At 29.8% G+C, this 12,883-nt stretch overlaps 1 protein-coding gene across 1 annotated transcript in view; it reads right to left on the reverse strand.

Annotated features, from left to right (window-relative positions):
- The window catches only part of LOC113363865 (cytochrome P450 4C1-like), a gene marked incomplete at its 5' end in the record, with an annotated part of 201,304 nt that overhangs the window by 68,576 nt on the left and 119,845 nt on the right, over positions 1-12,883 (reverse strand).

Consider the following 12,883-nt stretch of genomic DNA (forward strand, 5'->3'; position numbering starts at 1 on the left):
CAGAGATAACGCTTTAATTAACCTTGATGTGATATATTTTCAAAAATATTTATCAGCAGAGTTGGAATAACTATTTATTTAATTTGTATCTTGCAAAATTGCTTAATTCAATTTAATCAACTTCCCGTAGGGTAGTTATAGTGATGGGCCGAAAATCGAAAATGAAAATTTTTGCATTTTTCGACGTTTTGAAAGTTTCTGAACATTTTGGCATACCTCAGAAAAATGGATGTGTGTTTTGTATGTCTGCATTTTTTTCGTTCACGTTTTCGGGCGTACGGATCAATCGATTTGAATGGTTCAAAAAACATTAGATTCCTATCGATAAGGAAATGTGCTGATTAGGTTTTGGCAAAGGCAGGTCCAGCAGTTACAGAGTTAAAGAGCAAAGAGTGCAGAAAATAGAAATCGAGTTTTTGAGAGAACGGAGAATCCGATTTGAATGATCTAAAAAACATTCAATTAGTAATGATTGGGAGAAGTGGTTAATAGTTTTTCGCATAGGCAGGCCCAGCCATTTTGAAGATACGAAGCTAAATGTACAAAAAATGGCAGTTTTTGAGAGAACTAAGCGTCCGATTTAATTGATTCAAAGAATTTTCTGCTTATCTTAATAAAATAATTGATATTGGAAAAAAAAATTTGTTCAACTTTTTTTTTTTTTTAAATTTTTTGTATATCGAAAATAATTCAGATTTAATTTTAATTCTGACTATAGTTCTAATATACTTTACAAATAATTTCAACTTTGCAATTCAGTTTATATAATTCTTATAAATATTAGACAATGTTACAATATTTATAATAATCTATTTGAAAACATTCAGTATTCCTCGAACATTTTGTTACGGTACGCGAAATTTTAGCAATTTGCCTTAAGGCACGATGCCACCCACTTCACTAACTAATAATTATTTTAGTATAAATAAAGTTGATTGATAATCAAATTTACCTAAAAAACTTTCACCTTTCGATTCCGATGGTTTTGAACTTTTTGTTCTTGTAATATAAGACTAAACTAGTGGTGCATGGCGCGCCTTGAGGCAAATTGCTAGAACTTTTCGTACCGATATTTAATATTTTTAACAGAGAATATTTTACTTTTTTTATTCGACCTGCCCAAAAATTTAATCCCTTCTTCCTTCAGTAAATAAATGTAAAATGTTTTTTGAATCATTTAAACCAGATGCTCCGTTGACTAAAAAACTAAATCGACATTTCTTGCACTTTTGCCCTGCCTTTGTCAAAAAACTAACCAGCAACTAAATATTTGCATAGAAGAAAGAATATTTATAAATTAAATCTATATAACATTCGCAATTCTTATACGATAACCCCTAATATCAAATTTATTTTCGCGTATGTGTATCACCTATACCTAAACCATACCTAAACATTACATTTTACGTGGTTATACGCCTTATAACTACTTTATCGTACGTTCCTTTACCACCACACCGTATACGCTCAATCCTTACACTTATATCTAAACCGCCTAACATTTATTATCTTACGCCTACGATTTCGCTTACATACTATTTTCACCCTTACCGGGATTCGAACCCCGGTCCGCCGCGTGACAGGCTACGACCTTAACCACTCGACCACTGTAACGCTACAATCAACCGTCTTTTTACGTGTGTTGTCGCGTCATCTTAGTATTAGTTACTCAATTAGAAAATGCTAAATTAATTAGAAAATTAACCAAAGAAACAACAGTGTGTTCCGTTATATATATATTTCAGTGGGGGGACCCGATAGAGTAGTGGTTAAGATGCGTGACTGTCACGCAGAGGAACCGGGTTCAATCCCCGGTATAGGCAATAGATAGGTAGAGATAATACATAGGGCGTAAGGTAGAAATATAACACATTAATATAAAATAGTATATATATATATATATATATACATATATATATATATATATATATACACACAGTTAATATAATAAGTACATATATATATACATAAGTACATACATACATATATATATAAACACACACACACACACACACATATATATATATATATATATATATATATATATATATATATTGATATATATATATATAGCTAGTTATATATATATATATATATATATATATATATATATATGAATATATAGCTAGTTATATATATAGTTATATATATAGATTATTATATAGATTATTTGTATAGATAGAGAAATTGATGGCATAGGTATCTCACGGTATAATAGATAATAGTTAAATTATCTATGATATATAATAGTATAGTATAATATAATAGTATGATAATAGTAAGATTATCATATCCCAAATTTAGTCATATATTATAATAAGTAAGCGTAGGTATTAATAAAATTAATATCAAAATCAATTTATGTTATTAGTAGATATAAATTATGTACTCAATGATTTCCATATACTTATAATTGATTAGGTTTTCACAATATTATTGCCCAAAGTCAAATTGGACCTTTGTGCCCCGCCCTACCATATATTTAACTTCCCGTAGGGCAAGTTATAGTAATAGCAAAAAAATCGAAAATGAAAGTTTTTCTTTCTTTACGTTTCACAGGTTTCTAAACATTTTGGCATACCTTACTTAGTTAGAAAAAATGGATGTATGTGCGGGTGTGTGTGTGTGTGTGTGTGTGTGCGTGTTTGTGTGCGGATAACAAATTTTCGTCGACGATTTCGGGAATACCGATCAACCGATTTAAATAATTCAAAAAACTTTAGATTCATATTGATATGGAGACGTGCTGATTAGGTTTTGGCGAAGGCAGGACTAGCCGTTCCGAAGATACGGGGCAAAAAGTGCCAAAAACAGTAACTCAGTTTTTGAGAGAACGGAGCGTCCGATTTTAATAATTGAATAATCATTTTACTTGTATTGACAAGATGAAGAACTGATCAGATTTTCATAAAGGCAGGTCTAGCGGTTTCGGAGATCTAATAAAAAAAGTAAAAAAAATGTCATTTTGCGGTCAAAAATGATCATTAGACATATGCACATCGAATTATCACATATTTTATAGTGATTTTAACAATAAGTATAAATTTTGTTTGCATTCCTATGTGTTTCCGTACCAATGTTTATTCGTTAGACGCGGCGCTTACGCGCTTTTACATTTTGTCTCTATACAGTTAAAGCAGTACGATTGCTTTGAAAAAAAGTTCAGAATTTCCAAAATATGTCAAAATAAAGAAAACACTAATTTTTTCGGTTTTCAGAGTAATTTTTTTTCAAAAATGTTAATCTTAAAAAAAAAAAAATGGTACAGGAAGTTCCAGCAATTTGCCTTAAAGCACGATGCCATGCGCCCCACTAGTTTACGTATACAATACATTAAAACCATAATTACTTTAAGAATGTTATTAGTTCTCGATAAGCAGCGTCATATATTGCATAAAAATTTAAAAACCACTTAAAAGCATGTAAGAAAAACATATTAATTCAAAGAAACATCATGTAACCCACCTAGATATTGAAAAATCAAAACTAAAGTATGATTTGTTTCCCATACGTTTTGATCATTCTTGAGTGTGTAAAGAAAAAATTACAAATGAGTTTCACAGTTAATTTCAGTACTTAAGGTAGTTTTCACTTAATTTAATGTTTAAAATTAAAAATATTTCTTTTTCACAGATATGGCTACTAATAAAGTAATTTAATTGCTGTCACAGGTTTTTGTTTGTTTTTATTTTTCAAATAATTTGTATGTTTTATGCTTTAAGAAAAATTCAAGCTCTGACTATGATGTTAATCTTTTATTATCTGAGTGGTAAAAATCTTATTTGTTAAAATCCGCGGGTGTATTGTTATTTTTATGTTATATTCAATAGTTGTTATATATGTAATCTCTATACAATCGTAGATGCGGGTGGGGTAAAAAGAACCAACTAAAATTTACACTGGTAAAGTTATAAATGATAACTAGTGGAACATAGCATCATACTTTAAGGCAAATTGCTGGAACTACTTGTGCCTAAAATTAAAATTTAAAGAAAACTAAATTTTTTTTGGAAACTGAAAAAATAGGATTTTTGAGAATTTTGAAATTTTTTAAAACAAACATTAAAAAAAATAGATATAAGTACAAAATTAATTGAATGTATTGGTATTGTAAAAATGAAATATATTGTAAAACATATGAAATACCCGGTCGGTCGATTTAAAATTCATAGCGAGCATATTTGAAGCTTCGCACATAATGCTTCGGAAAGATTTTCTCGTCGTCCAGGTAGATATTTCCGTAGCGAGTGAATTTAAAATTTTTAATTAAAATTCCGGCGTATCGCCGCATATGGTCATTAGTCGCTATAATAAATCAAACGGTGGCAGGGAGGACGTAGGACGGCGGGATGCGAACCAGGGTCTAGATCGTGTTTGACCTCAATGTTGAACGGCGTTCAGTACGCGATGCGCCCGAAATTAATGACAAAAGGTCGCACTCAAGAGATTTATTATATCGCACGCTAAATATCTGTTGTTACACCTGTGCAAGGGCACTAGTTTACATTTAATTTATCTCAATTATACCACAATGAATTTCATTTATGCGGACACAATTATGCGGAAATTAAATATCAACTATTCTTAAGGTTGAATTAGAGTAACCGAGCAATGAAGCTGCCGTTGTAATACTTATTCAACGTTATTTTCTTAGCCTATTGATAGTTTACGAATGAGTTAAAATTTGCAAGCATTCTAATAAATAGTTTTTATGTCATTCCATTAAAATGAATTTTTATTTTTTTTGGTAAAAGTATAAGTGTGTTTGTGTTGAGTCAATTTTTGACCTTTTGTCGACGTTTTCAAAAATATTTTATTTATTTATTAACTTCCCGTAGAGTAAGTTATTGAAATCGTCCAAAAATCAAAATTGATTTTTTTTGCACATTTTGAAGGTTTCTGAGCATTTTTTTGTCCACGTTTTCAAGCGCACGAATCAATCAATTTGAATGGTTTAAAAAACATTCGATTTCTTCGAAACTAATTAGCACATCTCCTCGATAGGAAGATGTACTGATTAGTTTTTGGCAAAGGCAAGACCAGTCATTTCAAAGATACGAAGCAAAGAATGCAAAAAAATAAAAATCGAGTTTTTCACAGAACGCAGTATCTGATTTGAAAGATCCAAAAAAACATTCAATTCGTAATGATGAAGAGAAGTGATTACTAATTTTTGGCAAAGGCAAATCAAGCAGTTTTGGAGATACAGAGCAAAACGTACAAAAAATGGCAGTTTTTGAGAAAACAAAGCATGCGATTTGAATGGTTAAAAAAACTTTCTGTTTGTGTTGACGCAACGATTGCTTTTCGGTAAATATTTTTTTTTAAATTTTTTATATATTCTCGAATAATTTGTTTTGGATATTGAAAATAATTCGAATTTTAATTTTAATTCTAGCTGAAGCTCTAAAGCTCACTTATATACTTTAAATAAATAATTTCAACTTCGATATTCAGTTTATATAATTCTTATTAATATCAGGCAATATTTTTAATTTCAAATTCGATTTCTTAAATTATGTTTATTTACTTTTCTGTAAAGATATATAAGTTATAGTATTTATAATAATCTATTTGAAAACATTTAATATTCCTCGAATATTTCATTACAGAGCGGGAAATTCCAGCAATTTGCCTTAAGGCACGATGCCATACACCACTAGTTTATTTATTCATAAGCAAGCCGTAATCAATAATAATGAATATTATTTCAGGCACTTGTCAAGCTTTTTCATAGTTAATACTTAAAAGAAAGTACTTTTAAAATATTCAAAGTAGCTACACGTTTTTCGCTTCTGAAAAAAAAGCTGAATAAATCATTCGAACATTAAATACAATGTTCATCCATCATCAAGTTCATCATTAGACCACCAGTCAACACCAAAATTCTTGCACAAGGTTAAAACTTATACTGATTTAAAACCATAAAAAGCAATGAGAAACTAGCGACATTAAATAATTAATAATTATCATGCAAACAATTAAAAAAAATATGATTGTGCAAGAGATAAGATTGTCAGATTACATTGATAAAGAATAAAAATTACGTAAGAAAATAGTTATTGAAATCAAATCGAGAAAATTCTGTAATGGGGTTTCTGTACAGAGATAGCATGGAATTTTTTATTGCCCAAATTTCGGATGTTGAGTGGAAGTTCATTAATTTTTTGAACGATTTTGATGAAGCTTTGTGTAACTATAGATTTTTTAGTCTAAAATAACATATTGAAATATTATAGGTCTTCCATAAGCGATTGAATTATAAAAGTTCATCAAAGTTTAGAATTTCGCCGTGTGCTTAAGAGATTCTAATAAGAATCTATTCCGAGAATCTATATATACGTTCCGAGTTTCGTAGGTAGCTACTGATCACAGTTTACGCTTACATTTAAATAAAATAATTTCTAGTATCCAAAATGAATAAAATCATATATTTTAAATTAATTAATTCAAATCAGAATATATACCTAACATCTATATACATTCTGATTCTGAGTATATATATTTATATATGACCACAGTTTACGTTTACACTTGAATAAAATACACTTTTAGTATTCAGAATAGATGAAGTCCTATGTTTAAAACCTATTATTTTAATTTATTATAAGTAATTCATAATAGTCTGTAATTTATAATTCACAGATCTAAGTTTGTTTGAAAGACATCAATTGGAAATCGAATTGATTATTTCTCAGTGAAAGCAAAAATTCTATTTTGAAAATAACATTTACGTGATTATTTTCAAATGAACATGTCTGACTATCTGAATCTCAATTCTTATTGATTAACTTTATTATGTGTACATACCGGAAAATTCATTCATTTTTCCTTAAGGCAAAATGCGACTCACACCTAGTTTATTTATTCCTGCAGATAGTAAGTATATTGGTTGCTTGCGTGTTTTTATTAGATAATGGGGTGTCCAATAGTAAGTGTGTACTAATAGTAATGAATTACAAATCACGAATTTTATTAAGAAATATTTGTTGTTACACCTATGCAGGAGCACTAGTTTCCTATTATTTCTATTTTAATTTGACCTCAATAAATCTCATTTATCTACATAAATGCAAATTAAAACATAAAAGACAATTAGAGTAATTGCAAAATGAATTTTCAGCAATCAATTCTTCGTTTTAATTATTTTATTAAATTTGTCAATTAGCGTACACTGGCGGTAAATTAAATATTTAATTAGTATGATGGAATTATGAATTATGTAAGCACAAATTTACTTCCAAATGCCACATTTAATTACAAACTACATATTTATTCGGTGCATATATGAAGCTCAAATGAAATAGAGATGAAATATAATTAAGAGTAAAAGGAGACTCAATCGTAAACTAGTATTGCAATAGTGTTTACTAAAGTATTTCTTAAATAAATTTCTACTTCGTATCGAATGTTATGTAAATATATTTATTTTTATCTAAATATATTTATATTTATTATAGCCGGAAAACATAAAAATGCTATTATGTAGTCGCAACATTTAATTATATGAAGCCTGAATAAGAAACAGATGAAATATAGTTAATAGTACAAAGAGATTGGTATAAAACTATTCCAATGATGTTTTCTTTATTTTTTTTATAAAATTTTTTGCATGAAAAATCTGCAATACGTTAATATCTATAGCATTACTTCATAACATCTAATTTCAATATATTTGCTCATTACTTTCCACGACATCAAGATAAAAATTCGTTCAAGTCAAATATGAAACTAGAAGTGTATGGCATCGTGCCTTAAGACAAATTGCAGAAACTTCCCGTACCAGTATTATATTCGAAGAAAAAAATCAGTAAACAATAAAAAATGATCAATGATTTACAACAATTGTTTTATACATTTTCAAATAGATAATTATAATTACTACATATTTTATCGAAAATATACAGTGACGATCTTATCGCTCAAAGCACTTGAGATAGTTTACATTAGCAAGAGGTGCCGAATGAATCCATCTGAGGACATAATTCTTACTTAATAATGCATTGAATTGTAAATTTAAATTTCATATTTGAAGTATAAAACTTAGTATATTTTTGAATTCGTTTTTTTTCGGAAAATGTTGAAATTTGCTTGAACCGTATAAGTAAACTTTAAAAGTTAAAATTCTTGGTATGGAACCCAACAAAATAGTAACGAAAAATTAGTACTCATAAAAACTTAATCAAATATCTGATATTTTGACGTGTGCACGTTTAATGTTCGTTTTTTTGTTACGTTTTTCTCTGTATCTCCGAAACCGCTAAACCGGCTTCACCAAAAATTTTATCAATTATTCATTTTGTCATTGCAAGTAAAATGCTTTCTGAATCATTCAAATGGGGTACTCCGTTCTCTCAAAAACTGAATTACCGTTTTTGGCACTTTTTGCCCCATATCTCCGAATTCCTGTGCATTCTGTTTCCACCAAAAACTGATCAGCACGTCTTCTTATCAATAGGAATCGAATGTTTTTTGAACCATTCAAAACGGATGATTTGTTCGTCCGAACTCGTAGACGAAAAATTGTATTCAAACATACAAACTGCACACACACATACATCCATTTTTGTATTATGCCAAAATGTTCAGAAACCTTTGAAACGTAAAGATATGCGAAAAGTTTCATTTTCGACTTTTTTTGCGATTACTATAACTTACCCTACGGAAAGTTAAAAACATTGTAACCTAAATATTGATACTATAATAATAAAAGTTTTAAATTATTAGTTTATAGGGCTTTTATAGTTAGAATATATTAGTAGTCATAAATGTATAATGTAATGTATGTTAAATTTTTATAATTTTGATTTGAATGTAATGTATGTATAATACAGCGGGTCGATTTGTATGGGTCAAAAACTGTACCTCTAAAATGAATTCTTATGTCCTGTGCATTGACCCATAGATAAGGGTTGAAATTTGAAAAATTCCATTTTGACCCATTTAGAGAGTGCTTCAATTGCGTTAACCCTTATTTTTGGGTCAATGCACGGGACATCAAAATTCATTTTAAAGGTATAGTTTCTTCAGCAAAGTATCATATTTTGGTCCCTAGAATCCGAAAATCATATGTGCCTAAGTGATCTTTAAATCGACCCGCCCTAAATTTATCAAAAATATGTTTATATACATATTTAAACGATATATGAAATATAAGGCTGAACTGTGAAGCTCATTGTACGGTTATATCTTTTTGAAATATCTTACATTATAAAATTATATAAAACGTTTTTTGGATTTAATTATATTACATTTTGATACTGTAATATTAACTGATACACATGCTACAAGAAAAGTGCTAAACCGAGAATAACTCTATAATGTATTTGTAAATATTAGCTAAACAACTAAATCTTGTTTTCAAGTCAATAAAGTCAAACTGCTACAAAACTAATTTGCATCTTCAAACCGTTCCCACTAAATAATCCTAGTATGACGTATTACTTTTGCCAGTGCAGACAGACATTGGAGCATATGAAACTTGCTCCAATATCCGAATACAGAATACATATATGCATACGTGGCCCAGTTGGTAGCCGATAGCAATTTCATCAATGCCAGATTTCCCAATATTGGATTCGACTTCAAAAGCACACACAGATAGCGCCGAGAATATTACGTATACCGTCGACTTGTGAAATGCGTGCGATATGGAGCGCATTACATGCATTATTAGGCGATCACGGCATATTTGCCATGATAACAGTACGAGAGTATACCTGCTATACATATCACAGTTGCGAAATTACGAATTCCACATCAAAGTTAATAATATGACAATTAATTGATAATTTAATGAATTATTGCATCGTTTGTGAAATACCTTTCTCTTTGCGATAAAAATTATGGTTAGGTGAGTATAAACCTATTGACCTATTAACACTTTGGGGACGGCTGTCCACCTCAGTGGATAAACATACTCTGTGAGGCACAGGCTATTTTATAAACAATGACTCAGTTTGCATCGAAAAGTTGAATAAATTACATATAGCAAAAACAATATTGTATTTTGAAAATAATTTTAAGTTATTTTAGTAGTATTTTTAGCCTTTTTCTTTGCTATATGGTCTTTTTTTAGTATTTAAAACGACCGAGCGCTTTCAAATATGGCAAAACTGGTAAATTTTGTGAATTAAGCAGTAGTGAAGATGAGTTTCAAATAGGCATTCATACAGACAAATTTTACGAAATTACTATTCGCACCGATGATAGTGATGAATGTGTAATGATATTATCCAACCAACAAAAAGAAGAAGAAGTTCGATAAAATAAATGAAGAGCAGGAAGACATTAGCGAATGTGCCGATTCTCCTTCAATAACCGAATTGGACATACATCAACAAACACCCCGACTACAAATACCAAGCAATATAAGACATTCAATAGATTATTTTACTTTATATTTTACAAATGAATTATTAGACAATATAATAGAAAAAATTAACCATTATGGTAGCAAAAAAAAAAAGACCAAATATACTAACTAATCAGTGGCATATTCTAAATGAGAGTGAAAGAAAAAGGGATTGTATTGTCTGTTCTGACAGAAAAGCACCAGGAGGTAGGCGGCGAACAACATTTTATTGTAAAACATGTCAAAATCAACCAGCTATGCATTTTGGAAATTGTTTTGAACGCCACCATTCTTTATAATATGATTAAAAATAAATTAATATTATAAATGTATGTCCTTCAATGACCACAAATTTTTATCAAACAAATTGCGTAACATACACAACGAAATCAAGTTTAAGGCCGTTGAAGTAGATTGTTTTGAAATCGGTGCCGTCCCGAAAGTGTTAATATTGACTGGGAGATGTGTTGATTAGTTTTTGGCAAGATAAGTCCAGCAGTTTGGAAGTTACGGTGCAAAAATGGCAATTCAGATTTTGAGAGAACGGAGCTTTCGATTCCAATTATTTAATAAATATTACACTGGTATTAATAGAATGAATAACTTGTTAAATTGCTGTGAAGGCGGGCCCAGCGGTTTTGGAGATCCAATAAAAATATGCAAATTGGCGGATCATTATGCATATGCACATCAAATAATTACATATTTAATAAACTTAATAATGAGTTCAAATGTTCTTCATTATATTTCTACAGAAATTAACAAGTTTCTTATTTATATAGGTCTTTCAAAAAAAATCTTTAAATTCCTTTCAAGAAAATGTTCCTTCCAAGAAGACTTTTTTCCAGAAAAACCTAGCTGTTATAAGTTAGCAAAAAGTTTCGTTAAAATTTGTTCTATACAATGCTAGTTGGTATTGGTATTTTGCCTTGAGGCAAGTTACATGAACTACCCGATGTAAATAATCGACTTAATCAATAAAAAATAAAATAATTTATTTGTGATTAGAAGTATTCCGAATAGATATATTACACATATTTGAAAATGAGCAAACTTGTTTAACTCGGAGTATTTTCTAAAAGCAAATTTTCACAAATCAATGATTAAATTGAACCAGTTTCCGTAGGACTTCAATAGTATGTTCATGAAGACCAAGTCGACTAATCGACAAAATCGACTAATTTGAATTCAAACAAATGTCAAAAAAAACTACTCATTTTCTCAAGCTTCGATGAATTTTTAAAATGAAACTACTTGTCGTAAGGCCGTAATATCTCAGTGAGCTTTATAAAACCATGATATACATCGCCAAAAAAAGTTCCATAAAAACGGCTTGAATTTTTTTTTCAACAGTTAATTACAAGAAAACGGCTCGGTAGATTTTCACCTAAAACTAATCAGTATCATTCCCAAATAAAATCTTTCAAACAGTTTTTGATTCTTTAAAATCGATTTGGTAGTATGAGCTTAATTGTGAACGAAAAGTTAACACTTTTTTCAAATGACAAAGAAACGGCTTGGTAGATTGTCGCACAGAACTGATAAACGATAGTCCTCATTGAGATACATCAAATAACTTAAATTTCTGAAATCGGTACAGGCGTTTTTGAGTAAACGTCGATGAAAGGTCTAATTTTGACATGTTTTTGAATTTTCAAAATCGATTCAGAATTGAGGGCTAAAAAATGGACGAAATTTTTTTCACTTTTCTACGATTTACAAAGAAACGGCTTGGCTGATCGTAGCGCAAAATTGATAAACGCTAGTCCTCATCGAGATACATCGAACGGCTTTTAAATTTTTGAAATCGGTCCAGTCGTTGTTGAGAAAACGTCAATTTATGGCAAAAGATATGTTCACATACACACACACATACTTTCTCCAAGTTTGGTCTCATTCGATTCAGAATTGCTTGAAACGTCGAGATAACAAAATTAGCGAATCGGATTTTTTAATAAAAACATAAACTTCTCCATCGGCAAGTTAATATTACATCGTTTATGAAATATCTTTCTCTTCACAATTCAAATTATGGTTACGTGAGTATAATCCAATTGATCTATTGACTGAGAGACATGCTGATTAGTTTTTGGCAAAGGTAAGTCCAGCAGTTACGAAGTTACGGTGCAGATATGGCGATTCAGTTTTTCGTAGAGCGGAGAGTCTGATTTGAATGATTTGAGAAACATTCGACTTGAATTGATGGAATGAAGAACTGGTTGAATTATTGTGAAGGCAGGTCCAGTGGTTTTGGAGATCCAATAAAAATGCGATTTGGCGGTCATTAATTATCATTATGCACATGGGCAAAATTTTAATAATAAGTAGAAATTTTGTTTACATTCCTATTGGTTTTGCATTCTATCTCTACAGAAATCAATTAACGAGTTTCTTATTGAAAGAATTCTTCAAAAAAAAATTTATAAATTATTTCAAGAAAAAAAATTTTAGAGTCAGGACTTCGTATTCAAATCTGGATGTTATGAGTTAGCAAAAAGTTCTGTCAGGATTTTTCTACATAATGCTCAA

The sequence above is a fragment of the Ctenocephalides felis genome, unplaced genomic scaffold (genome assembly GCF_003426905.1).
Source record: "Ctenocephalides felis isolate EL2017-DRISC unplaced genomic scaffold, ASM342690v1 CF-g0.4_SCAFFOLD_00845, whole genome shotgun sequence".
Taxonomy (NCBI): Eukaryota; Metazoa; Arthropoda; class Insecta; order Siphonaptera; family Pulicidae; genus Ctenocephalides; species Ctenocephalides felis.